The following is a 14,988-nucleotide window of genomic DNA, read 5'->3' as shown; positions in this document are numbered from 1 at the left end:
CCAAAACCCCCTCAAAATCACCTTCCGACCCCATGGCTCCTACCACCAAGAAAAACAAAATAGCAGAAGTACAGCAACACCACTGCCTACAAGATTGCCTCCCAGCTGATACAGCTTCCTGATTTGGAACTATACCACAGTTTCTTCACTGTTTGGTTCAAAATCTTTGAACTCCCTTCCTAAGAGCCTTGTGGGTGTATCTACACCACATGGATTGCAGTGGTTCAGGAAGGTTGTTCACCACTGCATTCTCTGGAGCAACTGGGTATCGGCAATAACGTGCTGGACTAGCCACTAATGATGAACAGCTCATGACTGTGGCCATCTGAGACACAAACCATTGTCCACTTACTGAACTTCATTCCTGGAAAACCCATTTCTGACAGCATCACAACCATTCACATAGCATCTACTGAATGAATTATTAACATCAATATTAAACTCTTACCCAGGCATACAAGCAAAATGAACTCCATCACTTTTAAGTATTTCTTTTGAAACCCATGAAGGACAAAGTGTTTCACATGTTCCTGAAACTGAATTTATCATTTCAGTTCTACCTGCTGACACTTTTTAGGAATACATTAACAGGGATAAGTTGTTCTGGGATAATGGGAACTGCAGATGCTGTAGAATCCAAGATAACAAAGTGTGGAGCCAGATGAACACAGCAGGCCAAACAGCATCTCAGAAGCATAAAAGCTGACGTTTCGGGCCTAGACCCTTCATGGATAAAGGCCCGAAACGTCAGCTTTTGTGCTTCTGAGATGCTGCTTGGCCTGCTGTGTTCATCCAGCTCCACACTTTGTTATCTTAAGTTGTTCTGGCTCCATTTTTAAACATCCATTATTCATAGTATTGACAGAGCAGCTGACCACCTAGCTTTTATGTAAGTGGGACTGAAAAGCAATTGAGGATTTATTACACAATTGAGAATCTGTTACATTTCTGCCAGGAGATGGTGCTATCAGGTAGTGTAACAACATTTTGCAAATTGGTTTTGTGTACTGCAGCAAAAACGTGAATAGTTAAATATTGAATCGCTTGAGTGTACTATGAGGAGCCTTACAGGATGTGTTCTAGTGATGCAAAGCTAACTGAGAATCTAGCTGATTAGGACATTAGAAGCTACAAAAGGATATGGATTGGTTAACTGACAACACAGCATGGAGCTGGAGGAACACAGCAGGCTCGGCAGCATCAGAGGAGCAGGAAAGTTGACATTTCACATTGCGACGCTTCAGAAATTATCTCTGACTCCAGCATCTGCAGTTCTTACTATCTTAGATCGGTTAATTGACTGGGCAAGACAATGGCAGATGCAGTTTAATATGTGATGTTATACAGTTTATTCAGAAGAATGGAAAAGCCTTTTTTTTAAAAGGTGAGAGGCTAGTCAATGCTGGTATTTAGAAAGTACATCCTGGTTTATTTGAAGTCACGTGCTTTAGGAGCACTGTTCCTTCGTCACCTGACAGGGCAAGTGAACCAAAACTGCAAATATGCAATGCCATCTACTTAAAATATGTTTAACGTTCCATGGTGGACGATAAGGAGAAGCAAATGCCACAAACTGACCAGATCCTGTCCTTGTATATTTTGTATTGTGATCCTGACTTCTGTTCCCCTTCCTCAGACAGATACTACTAAAGTAGATTTCCCTAGTTGTGATCAAGTAACTCAGCACTTTGTTCTATGTTCTAGAATTTCCTGCATTGATGAGATCAGTGATGTATGCCAAAACATTTCTTCATTGTTGCAAGTTTCCTTAACATTTCCAGGATTGGAACTGGAATACACCGCAGCGAATCAGAGGCAATGCAATTGATGATTTTTGAAAACCGCACACAGTAGTTTACTTTCGTTCATTTCTGCTCACATCTCAGCAGAAACGAACAAGAGTTTTAGGAAATAGATCTGTATGTTTCAAAAAACATGAAAGAGATAATTATTTAAGAAAAAAAAATCCAAATTCTTGTTCTTTGTTGAGAAATGCATAATCTTTGTAAATATTTGGCAAAACTATAAAGATTTATTCAACACCGTGGCATACTAGTATGTTTTATTCTAATGAGATTTTTTGCCTCCTGACGTGTTTCTTATTAGTTTCCCTGCATTCCGTAACTTTAAGGCACATTAAGTGATTAGAATAACTGCAAGAACGTTTACAAATGGAGTATTTTTGTCTAATATAATAAGAAGCCTCATCCCCATGTAATCTTATATAACTTATTACTTCACAAGAAGTCACATTTAATGGACTTTAGAAGATCTGAGTATCTTTAGAGGGGAAGGTCAACAAATTGTACATTGCTGTATGGACAAAGAAAGAAATAATTTCAAACTATATTGAGATGTATCAAAGAAAATACCCCAAGGTTTATTTATTCTATTCCTAAGGAGTTACTAACTAGACAGAAGGATGCTTCTGGTGGAAAAGAAGTAAGGGTGAAGTCACCGTTTTTTCTGTCAGACCAATGGGCTAATCTCTCATTAGAGAGATATCTGGTGATGAATTTAACCTGAGGGTCACCGTGCCTCAGGTAAGGAAAAATTTGAGAAGGACGGTCCTTCTTAGTAACCTGAGCTGGTGCAGGAGTTCAACCCAAGCTTTTGGCATCACTCTATATTGCAAAGCAGCTGTCCAGCCAACTGACCTAAATGATTCCCAACTTTATTAAACAAACAGCTGCCAATGCAATTAACAAAAATAATATGAAATCCAAGTCTAAGCAAGGGTGAAACAAAAGTTCAATTCAAGTTCTATTGCTAGAGGAATGGAGTTTAAAAACAGGGAGGCTATGCTGCAGCTGGATAAGGTCCTGGTGAGGCCACACCTGGAGCACTGTGTGCAGTTTTGGTCTCCTTACTTGAGGAGAGATATACTAGCACTGGAGGGGGTGCAGAGGAGATTCACTCGGTTGATTCCAGAGTTGACAGGATTGGATTATGAGGAGAGACTGAGTAGACTGGGACTATACTGATTGGAATTCTGAAGAATGAGGGAAGATCTTATAGAAACATTTGAGATCATGAAAGGAATAGATAAGGTGAAAGCTGGGAGGTAGTTTCCGCTAGCAGGTGAAACTAGGACTAGGGCTATAGCCTCAAAATAAAGGGAAGCAGATGTAGGACTGAGGTCAGGAGGAGCTTCTTCAGCCAAAGGGTTGTGAATCTGTGGAATTCCCTGCCCAGTGAAGCAGTTGAAGCTACCTTGCTGCATGTTTTTAAGGCAAGGCTAGATAAATTTTTGAATAGTAAAGGAATTAAGGGTTATGGTGAGTGGATGGGTAAGTGGAGCTGAGTCTCAAAAAGATCAGCTATCATCTTATTCAATGGTGGGGCAGGCTCCAGGGGCCAGATGGCCTACTCCTGCAACTAGTTCTTATGGACTTTTCATGAACAGTAACTGTGAAATAATACATTAACAAAGCATTAGGGCTGATCTCAACTTATTGGTAATGCCCTGCCACTCTGTGTGATGCATAAAACAGACTGTTACTTTTGGACAATAAAGTTTCAAATAACTCACTTTATACTGCAATATTTAAAAACTTAATATTCCCCTCTGTGGGACTGCTAAGGTAACTTTTGCTGGTGACCTATATGCCTTTCATGTTTATAAATCACATACGCTAATTATTCACTGCAGATCAGGGAGACCTCAATTTAAAAATGTTATTCAGAAAAGAAAATTATTCAGAAAAGAAAATTACTCAGAACAATAATCTGCTTAATAAATATTGTTAGATTTCAGAATAATTATGTTTTATATTGCATGTTATGTTCCAGCTTAGTTTCAGAAAATGAAACAACGCTTTGTTTTCCTCTGCAAACCAGACACATAAACAATAGTTTGCCATAATAATTTAGAGGTCTGTTAAATGCATGTTAATTCTGGAATTTCACAACTGCCATGCATGTTATTAGGGAGACTGGAGCTATGGTAACAAGTCAAGGAAAGATTCAAGGGAAATTTTAAAAAAAATTAGTATAACTTAGTGCTGCCATGATTTCTTGTGGAATCCCTGCACTGGAATAATGATGTAAATTTGCTGTATGTATAATTTTATAATATAAGCTTACAGAAAATTTCAAACCTTGATCTTGAAATGCCTGGATCAAAATCTATACTCCATAAATGTGAAATATTTACTTGGGAAAGCTCGATTTGCCAACTGTGAATGGAATAAATTGAGAGTGCTTTGCGGATTGTTATGATCATGAAACATTTTCCTCGGCATCAGGGTCGATGCCAAACGAAAATGATCTACTGATACAAACAGTGAATCTCAGGTCACGCTGATTGGAGACACGGCCTGCAGATCACAGACCTCAGTGCAAACACAACCATCTGTCAATGTCTGATGCACAGAACAACAAGGAGCAGAAAGAACATTTTCTTTCTGTTGAGTTGATTGTCTCTCCAACTCTTCATAATCCTTTTAAAAACACGTAAATGTTCAACAATCTTGTTTGCTTGCATCCACGAGATGCAGATTTAAATATTCAATGTGTCGTCTTCTCAGAACTATTTATCCCTAGGTAAAATGTGGTTGTTTCAGAGATGGAGATAGCAAGAACTGCAGATGCTGAAATAAGAGTCAATAAGGTGCAGAGTAGGAGGAACACAGCAGGTCAGGGAGCATCAGAGGAGCAGTGGAGTCGATGTTATGGGTCAGGACCCTTCATCAGGATTGGAGTTGACTCTCCGGCTCTCCTGATGCTGCCTGACCTGCTGTGCTCCTCCAGCTCCACACCATATTGACTGTGTTTCAGAGGTACTAGTTTGTACTGGCCTTCCAAATTTCATAATTGATTCGCTGTTCTGATATTCATATGTAGTTTGTACTGATGGTGCAATCTATGACAACTATTTTGGTTGCTGGAAAAGCTCAGCGGGTCTGACAGCATCTGTGAAGGAGAAGACAGAGTTAACACTTCGGATCTGGTGACTGTTCCTCAGTTCTGGACCTGAAACGTTAATTCTGTTTTGTATTCCTCCACAGATGCTGCCAGACCTGCTGAGCTTTCCAGCAACTTTGTTTTTGTTCCTGATTTACAGCATCCGCAGTTCTTTTGGTTTTTAACTATTTTGGTTATTTGACTGTGAAACCAAAAATTCAAAACATCACCACATCAGATTTTCCAGTGAGTGACATTCTCACACAGATTCTTCTTCTAGTGAAGGAAGGGAGTTCTGCATTTCCAAGAGGGAATTCCACTCCGATCTCCTTCAGAGTACTTCCAATCCGACATTTCCTTTGGAGCAAAGAACTGCCAAAGGAAGTTTTCATGGTAGTCAGCAGCCACAATCTGAAAGTTCAAGGTCCTGACAGCTGCTGTCAAAGGGAAACTTTCTAAGGTAAGTGAGATGTTAGGGTGTTGGCAGAAGGTAGGTTGTAGGGATTGGGTGCTAGCTGTGGAGGGCCTTGCAGTTCTAGATGGTAGGATGCCAGCGAGATGGGTATGGGGTTGGGTGCCAGCTGGGATGGGGTTAGGGTTCAAGGTGGCAAAGGGACAGGCAAGAGTAGGTTGGGGTAGGCAGGGGGAATCAGAATTGGCGGAGAATGGGGAAGGCAAGTGTAGGGTCTGAGGGTTTGGATCCGACAACAGGATGGAGGTGGGGTGGGAGGTGGTGAATGAGATAAGTATGGGGTCTGTTTGATAATACGGAGCAGTTACACTAATGTATTGGATAGTCTAACTCAATTTCACCTGAATCTTCTGAAGTGTCTGACATTGAAAGGGAGTTTCACAGGGGTCCAGGAATGGTGTAATTGCCCAGCAGAAAATTCAGTTACCCAGGCAATTTCTTGTGCTCTGAAACAACGTGCTCCAATGAGATTCCACAGCAATTCCCATCTCCATTGGAATAAAGACTGTCTGGTCAGTCACTTGCTTTAAACTCCCAGAAAAGAGATTCAGTGGAAACTACTTTGACAGGTTGGCTAATTCACCATTGATAGTAACTTGTTTGAAATAACCGGGTGACACAGATTATGACCATAAACCTATTATTACTGGGTAAAATGAAAGCAATCGGCCCCATTTTTATAAAATTTCTCTTCAGCATTTGTTACTCATTTCGGATTCAAGTTAAGAATCAACCACGTTACTGGGGGTCTGGAGTCACATGTAGACTCGATCAGGTAAAGATGGCAAACTTCCTTCCCAAAAGGGCATTAGTGAATCAGATGGGTTTTTTATGGCAAGCAGTGATAGTTATCCTGGTCTGTATTACTGTACTAATTTGAGATTTGACTGAACTAAATTTAAATTCCACCAACTACTGCGATGGGATTTCAACTCGTTCTGAGACCATCACCGTGTCTGGGTTATTAGTCTAGTGACATTACCATTGAGGTGCCATCTCCTGTATTCTTTAAACATCACTGTGTGGAATCTAGAGCGCAAGGCATGTGAAGTAATAATACAGGGCAGACAAATTGACAGACAGCCAATGTTAGTAAAACTGAAGTGGCAAAGTAGCATTTTTGTAGGCTGACATAATTTAATGCTACCGTACAACACTGCAACATTTCTGTGAGGAAATAAAAATAGAAATACTGGGGATATTGCAGCTACACGTTAGCAGATCCAATTGTGTCAGTAATTAAATGGGTACTTTGATTCAGTCACTTGCTTTAAATTCCCAGAAAAGAAATTCAATGGAAACTATTTTGACAGGTTGTCTGATTCACCACTGGTAGTACCTTGTTTTCTAATAACTGGCTGACACAAATTATGACCCTAAACCTAATATTGTTGGGTAAAATGACAGTAACTCTGATTGGTTGCCCGGGCGAGTTGTTGCATTGTACTCCAAGTAGTTGGATATTCCTATAATTTCCACATATTTAAGGGAATAACTGAAAATGTTCTATAAATTAAAATAATGAAATGTTAACCATTCTAGATAAATTCTCAAGTATGATGGCCTTTTAAACACAAAGAGAAACAGATATTACAATTAATTACATCCAGTTTATCGTGGTAAACGTTTGCAGTCATATATTATCTGAAAAGAATTCAAAATCAGCAGTATCTTTAAATATGTGGCAACTCAAGTTGATACTGTGATACATAAACAAACTAGAACCAACCTCTTCTCCGTCTTCAGCTGAAAATTAAAAAGTAGCAGAGGAACAATATTCCTGTAAATCTACCTGTTAACAACAAGATGTAATGGACACCTTGCTTCCAAAAAGGGCCAACCTCTTGCTCACCGAGTATTGATTTACTGCAGCAATGTGATAAAGTTTTAGAACAAATCATATTGGAAATAAGTGAATGATTGACATCTTTTCTGCTGTTTATGAGAACTCTTAGTGTCAACTGAAAGATAATTGGCCTTTTAAAATTTCTCTGAAGGATTCAAATAGCGTAAGCCTTTATTGCACTAATAATTTTTCAAGGAAGAAAGGCCATTGCCTTTATGATTTACAAGACATCTCTTTGGACAATTTGAAAGTGTACTTCCTGCAACTTCAAAAGAGTAGAAGATGATCCCAAATCTAATTCAGAAAAGCTGAACTGCAGCAAACAATCTCATATTGTAACAATCATAGTGTTTTGAATCTCTTCCCTTCAAAACCTCCTTCTGTAGAAAATTGGTAACAAGTCTTGACATCTGATACTGAATTAAAATGCAGTACAAATTAAGGGATAGACTGATGACTTGATTTTAGAATTCCAGGTTCACATTATGGTATGGTATTTTCATACAAAGTCAACTCTGTGTAAAGTGCACATGAATGCATAGTGAAGCAACATTTCACTTTGCATCTGGTTGTTTTCACTGCTGCCACTGTGCACCTCAAAATGCACCACTGACACTCTTCAACTGACAAGTGGTAAATGTGCACAGCCAACAGCACAAAACTTCTTGGCTGTCTCTGTAGACACTATTCAATACCTGTACAGATTTGGTACTTATTAGATTTGTTTTATTATTTAACAGGATCTTGGTGTTGTTGGCATTTATTGGCAATGCCTAACTGCCCCTTGAGAACGTGGTAGTGAGGTACCTTCTTGAACCAGTGTAATCCATGGGGTGAAGGGTTGGAAGGGAGTTTATTTCAGTGACTATGAAGGAATAGCAATACATTTCCATGTCAAATTGGTGTGTGAATTGGAAGGGGAATTACAGGTGATGGAATCACCTCACATATGGTGCCTTTGTCCTGCTAAGTGCTAGAGATTGCAGGTTTGGAAAGTGTGTTTGAAGGAGCCTGAGTTGTTCAGTGGATCTGATGGATATTACAACAATATAAAAGAAAGGTCTCGGAATGCTGGAAATCTGAAACAAAGAAAAAAATTACTGGAGAAACTCAGCAGGTCATGCTGTGAGTCTGAAGAAGGGTCACTAGATTTGAAACATTTACTCTGTTTCCCTCCTTAGATGCTGCCAGGCCTGCTGAGTTGCTTCACCAATTTCTGTTTTTGCTGTAGGTGGTATCCACTGCTGCTGCTTTGCAATGGTGGTGAATGGGTGCCAATCGTGTCCTGGATGGTGTTGAGCTTCCTGTCGGAGCTGTACCGATCCAAGTAAGTGGTATTCCAAAATACTTCTGACTTGTGGTTTGTAGATGGGATCGACTTTTAGAACGAAAAACAGAGAACAGTACAGGCCCTTTGGCCCATGTTGTGCTGAACTTTTATCCAAATCCTAATGTCCATCTAACCTCCACCCCTACCTTATACTATCATCCTTATGCCTATCCAATGGTCGCTTAAATGGCCCTAATGAAGCCAACTCCACGACCCTCTCTGGCAAAGCATTCCACGCCCCTACCACACTCTGAGCAAAGAACCTACCTCTGACATCTCCCCTATATCTACCTCCACTCACTTTAAAACTATGCCCCCTCATACTAGCTACCTCCACCCGAGGAAAAGGTTTCTGACTGTCCACTCCATCTATACCTCTGATCATTTTGTACACCTCTATCAAGTCACCGCTCATCCTTCATCGTTCTGAAGAGAAAAGCCTTAGCTCTCTCAACTTTTCCTCACAAGACCTTCCCTCCATTCCAGGCAACATCCTGGTAAATCTCCTCTGCACCCTTTTCCAACGCTTCCACATCTTTCCCGTAATGAGGCAACCAAAACTGGACACAATACTCCAGGTGTTGCTGAACCAGGCTTTTGTATAGCTGGAGCATAACTTCACGGCTCTTGAACTCAATCCCTCTATTAATGAAAGATAACACACCATATGCCTTCTTAATAACTCTATCCACCTGGGTGGCAGTTTTCAAGGAACTGTGGACATGAACCCCAAGATCCCTCTGCTCCTCCACACGACCAAGAATCTTTCTGTTAACCCTGTATTCTGCTTTTAAGTTTGTCCTTCCAAAATGAATCACCTCACACTTTTCAGGGTTAAACTCCATCTGCCACTTCTCAGCCCAGTTCTGCATCCTATTTGTAACCTAGAACAGCCCTCTACACTATCCACCACTCGACCCACCTTCGTTTTGTCCACGAACTTACTAATCCACATTTCCACTCCTACATCCAAATCATTTACAAAAATCACAAACAGAAGAGGACCCAGAACAGATTCTTGTGGTACACCACTTGTATCTGAGCACCATGTTGAATCTTTTCCGTCCATGACTACCCTTTGTCTTCTAAGGGCCAGCCAATTCTGAATCCAATCTACCACATTTCCCCCTATCCCACACCTCCTTACTTTCTGCATGACCCTACCACAGGGAACCTTATCAAATGCTTTACTTAAATCCATGTATACCATATCCAATGCTCTACCTTCATCCAAGTGCTTGGTCACCTCTGCAAAGAATTCGATAAGATTTGAGAGGCATGATCTACCCCTCAAATGCAATGTTAACATTAATTTCAAGAGGGCCAGAATACAAGAGCAGAGATGTGCTGCTAAGACCCAGTCTGGAGTCAAGGCCCGGTGTAGACTGCAAGCATGGACTGGGTTAGAAGATCATTGTTCTCAACGTTTTTTCTGCATTTTATAATTTATTCATAAAATCTGCAATGCTGGACTTTTTACTTGTCTAATTTTTCCAGGAACTGTAACTAAGGAAGATGGACCTCGGGACCTTTGTACCTAAGATGGTGCTGTAAGTGGCGACTTGTACACTTTTCATTGTACTCATTTGATTACATGTGGCAATAGTTCTACTTCTAACTGTATTAAGGTCAGATCACATCTAGAATCTTGTGAGCAGTTTTGGGCCCCATATCTAAGGAAGGGTATGTTGGCCTTGGAGGGGATCCAGGGGAGATTTACAAGAATGATCGTGGGAGAGGCCTGGATAGAGGCGATGTGGAGAAAATGTTTCCACTAGTGGGCGAGACTAAGACTCAAGGACACAACCATAGAGTAAACGGATGATTCTTTAGAACTGAGATGAGGAGGAATTTCCTCAGCAAGAAGGTGGTGAACCTGTGGAACAATTGTTGCAGAAGGCTGTGGAGGCCAAATCATTGAGTGTATTTAAGAAGAGATACATAGGTTCTTGATTAGTAAGGGGATCAAGGGTTGCAGGGAGAAGGCAGGAGAATTGGTTGACAAACATATCAGTCATGATTGAAGAGACAGCAGACATGATGGGCCAACTGGCCTAATTCTGTTCCTATGTCTTAAGGCATTGTGATTTAGGATCGGCCAGAAATTCATGATAGTGGTGATTGACCACAACTACAGGTCCCTCAGACTGGAGGGATTTCTGATCCTAGTTATGTCTCTCAAAGGACTAGACCTGAGCTGGGATCAGGTCTCAAGCCTTTCAAAATACCTCTGTCAGGAATACTGAATAAATACCTTACCTGCATTAGTATAGTGCAATACACTGCTCTAATCAGGTATCTCAGAGGAAAAAGTGCCTGATGGAATCTAATGCAATTTTGGTGCAAAATTCACATGTTTGCACCACAATTGCATCAATGTACATCCTCACCTTATAAAAGGATATTCACAGATTTAAATGTGTTGTCCACTGATAGAAGCATTACTACAGCTATTCTAATCTGCTACGCATTTTGATTGCATTTGTTTCCAGGAAGATGCATCAATGCATTCAAGTGTCTAGCCATGATTATTTTTGAACTCAGCACAACGTGGGTCAAGAGATTAATGCAATTAGCTTGGTCCATGCTTCTAGAAATTGGTTGGGTGTGAGATCAAGAAGGATTAAGAGCTTTCTTTTGGAATAATTAACTGCCTTGGAGTTGTTGATCATCATATTCATTTGAGACACATGCTGGATGTCTCCTCCTTTGGAAGGATTTTGGTTATGGCAGCTCATGGGAGTAAATTTTAAACATTTGCTGTAGCATCAGTCAAAAACCTAAATTTGACTAACTTTAGACTGACTAATCATGATTCAGATTTTCTTTAAACTATACTGATTATCATTTTATTATGGCTTTGAAAAGCAGCTTTTCATTTATTCATTGGATGTGGGTGTTGTTGACTGAACCAACCTTTATTGCCCATCCCTAGTTACCCTTGAGAAGATGGTAGTGAGCTGCCTTCTTAAACTGCTCCAAATACAAATATGAATTCACAGCATTTATATTTCACATGCTACCTTATTGTGCATCACTGTGCTGACTATTAATTGCCAAACAAAGAGCTGTATTTTATATTATTTTGATTTTAGTGTCAGGATTTTCACCATGAGGTACAATGAGATTGCTGCCTGTATCTTAGCAAATGTGTCTCATTAATTACCTACCTGCTCCTATGGGAGACTATAGTGACCATTCAGGCAAGTCTTATAAAGAACTGTATGCAACACTTCAGGCAGCCTACAGTCATTAGTTGCACATGACATCTTTGAAAATGCCTCCATGTGTAAATCTCTGAGAATTAACACACAATCTATACATCAGTATAATGCATTAGTTCCCATTGTGACTAAAACCCATATTCAAAGAATTCTAAAAGTGATGTGTCATAATTATTTGTTGGCATGTAAAGTCACACATGAACAACATTTTGTAAGTAAAATAATTATGTAAAATCACAGCAATCAATCAATCTGCCACTGATGTTATTGAAAACAACTGGCATTAAAAATCCTTGAAACACAAAATGGTCACAAATTATATCTACCTCTTCAGCTTTGTTGAAAAAAAAATGGTCTACAAAAACATACTTTCACAGTTGCTATGATTTAAATTTAAAATGATATATTTGATGGTTGGCAATGTCTGAGATTCATACAGTCATACAGCATGCAAACAGACCCTTCAGTCCAACCAGATCATGCCGACCACGTTCCCAAATGAAACTAGTCCCACCCGACTGCTCTTGGCCCACATTCCTGCAAACCTCTCCTATTCATAAACTTATCAAAATGTCTTTCAAAAAAGTTATAACTGTAGCTGCATCCACTACTTCCTCTAGTAGTTCATTTCATGCATGAACCACTCTCTGTGTAAAAACATTGCTCCTCATGTCCTTTTTAATTCTTTCTCCTTTCACTTTAAAAATACGCCTCCTAGTTTTGGACTTCTCTGCCAGAGGGAAAGACCCATGCCATTCACATTATGCCCTTGATGATTTTAAACACCTCAACAGTGTGGAGGGCTGTTGTAGGTTGCAACGGGACATTGACAGGATGCAGAGCTGGCCAAAGAAGTGGCAGATCGATTTCAACCCAGAAGAGTGTGAATTGAGTCATTTTGAAAGGTTGAATTTGAATGCAGAATACAGAGTTAATGGCAGGATTCTTGGCGGCATGAGAGGAAGAACAAGTTAGGGAGGTGGGGACAAGCTGGGCTGGTTTTGGGTTGCAGTGGGGGGGGGGGGGCAGAGAGATTGTGAAGCATGTGAAATCCACATTGATACCATTGGGTTGCAGGGTTGCCAAGCGCAATATGAGTTGCTGTTCCTGCAACCTTCGGGTGGCATCCTTGTGGCACTGCAGGAGGTCTAGGATGGACCGTCGTCTAAGGAATGGGAGGGGGAGTTGAAATGGTTTGTGACTGGGAGGTGAAGTTGTTTATTGTGAGTGTAGGTGTTCTGCAAAGCGGTTCCCAAGCCTCCGCTTCGTTTCCCCGATGTAGAGGTAACCATAATGGGTACAGCAGATGCAGTATACCACATTGGCAGATGTGCAGGAGAACATCTACTTGATGTGGAAAGTCTTCCTCCGTTACATTGATGACTGTATCGGTGCCACCTCGTGCTCCCAAGAAGAGCTCGAACAGTTAATCCATTTAGCAACACCTTCCATCCCAACCTCAAGTTCACCTGGACTATCTCCAACACATCCCTCACCTTTCTGGACCTATCTGTCTCCATCTCAGGCAACCACCTAGAAATCGATATCCATTTCAAGCCCACCGACTCCACAGCTACCAAGAGTACACCTCCTCCCACCCACCTTCCTGCAAAAATTCCATCCTCTATTCCCAATTCCTTCGCCTCCGCCACATCTGCTCCCAGGATGAAGCATTTCACGCCTGTATATATCAGATGTCCTCGTTCTTCAAGGACCAACCCCGCCCCCCCCCCCGCAGAGGTCGAGACCGCCCCTGACCGTGTCTCCCGCATTTCCCGCAACTCATCCCTCACATCCGTCCCCACAATAACCGCCAAAAGAGAATCCCCCTCACCCTCACGTACCACCCCACCAACCTCCGGACACAATGCATCATCCTCTGACACTTTCGCCATCTACAATCCGACTCCACCACCAAAGACATTTTTCCAACCCCACCCCTGTCTGCTTTCCGGAGGGACCACTCTCTCCGTGACTCCCTTGTCCGCTCCACACTCCCCTCTAACCCCACCATACCCGGCACTTTCCCCTGCAACCCACATCCCAAGCCCCAAGAAGACTTTCCACATCAAGCAGATGTTCACCTGCACATCTGCCAATGTGGTATACTGCATCCACTGTACCCGTTGTGGCTTCCTCTATATCGGGGAACCAGGTGGAGACTTGGGGTCCTCTTTGCCGAACAACTACGCTCAGTTCACAACAAGCAACTGCATCTCCCAGTCGTGAACCGTTTCAACTCCCCCTCCCATTCTTTAGATGACATGTCCATCCTGGGTCTCCTGCAGTGCCACAATGATGCCACCCAAAGGTTGCAGGAACAGCAACTCATATTCCACTTGGGAACGCTGCAGCCCAATGGTATCAATGTGGATTTCATAAGCTTCAAAATCTCCCCTCCCCCTACTGCATCCCAAAACCAGCCCAGCTCGTCCGCACCTCCCTAACCTGTTCTTCCTCTCACCTATTCCCTCCTCCCATCTCAAGCTGTACCTCCATTTCTTACTAACCTCATTCCGCCCCCTTGACCTGTTCGTCCTCCCCGGACTGACCTATACCGTCCCTACCTCCCCAAGTATACTCACCTCTACAGGCTCCATCCCCAACCCTTTAACTTGTCTGTCTTCCCTCTACCTATCTTCTCCTCTATCCACCTTCGATCCACCACCCCACCCCCATTTAGTTCAGAACCCTCTCCCCATCTCCCTTTGCTGATGAAGGGTCTAGGCCCGAAACGTCAGCTTTTTCGCTCCTAAGATGCTGCTTGGCCTGCTGTGTTCATCCAGCTCCACACTTTTGTTGCCTCGACGTCAGAGGTAGGTTCTTTACAAGGATGGTGGTGGGTGTGTGAAATGTGCTGCTGGCGGTGGTAGTAGAATCAGATATATTAGGGATACTTAAGTGACTCTTGGATAGGCACATGGATGACAGTAAAACGTAGGGTATGCAGGGCAGTTTGCTCCAAGAGTAGGATAATAGGTCGGCACAACATTGTGGGTTGAAGGGTCTGTGCTGTGCTGTACTGTTCTATGTTCGATGATGTCACTCCTCAAGCTCCTACGCTCCAGTGACAAAAGTCTTTCTGGTCTACTTTTATATCTCAAATCCTCCTTTCCCAGCAACATCCTGGTGAATCTTTTCTGAACCATCTCCAGTTTAATAATAGCCTTCCTATAACGGGGCAACAACTTCTATTTATTTAGTGTCTTTA

The 14,988-nt window shown here is 41.7% G+C and overlaps 1 protein-coding gene across 9 annotated transcripts in view; it reads right to left on the bottom strand.

The window, feature by feature from the left end:
• The window catches only part of tpk1 (thiamin pyrophosphokinase 1), a 330,085-nt gene that overhangs the window by 1,180 nt on the left and 313,917 nt on the right, over positions 1–14,988 (bottom strand). The window lies entirely within an intron of this gene.

Source organism: Stegostoma tigrinum, chromosome 2 (genome assembly GCF_030684315.1).
Source record: "Stegostoma tigrinum isolate sSteTig4 chromosome 2, sSteTig4.hap1, whole genome shotgun sequence".
In the NCBI taxonomy this organism is placed as follows: domain Eukaryota; kingdom Metazoa; phylum Chordata; class Chondrichthyes; order Orectolobiformes; family Stegostomatidae; genus Stegostoma; species Stegostoma tigrinum.
Note: the sequence above shows the minus strand (reverse complement) of the source record. Positions and strands in the feature narration are given on the sequence as shown.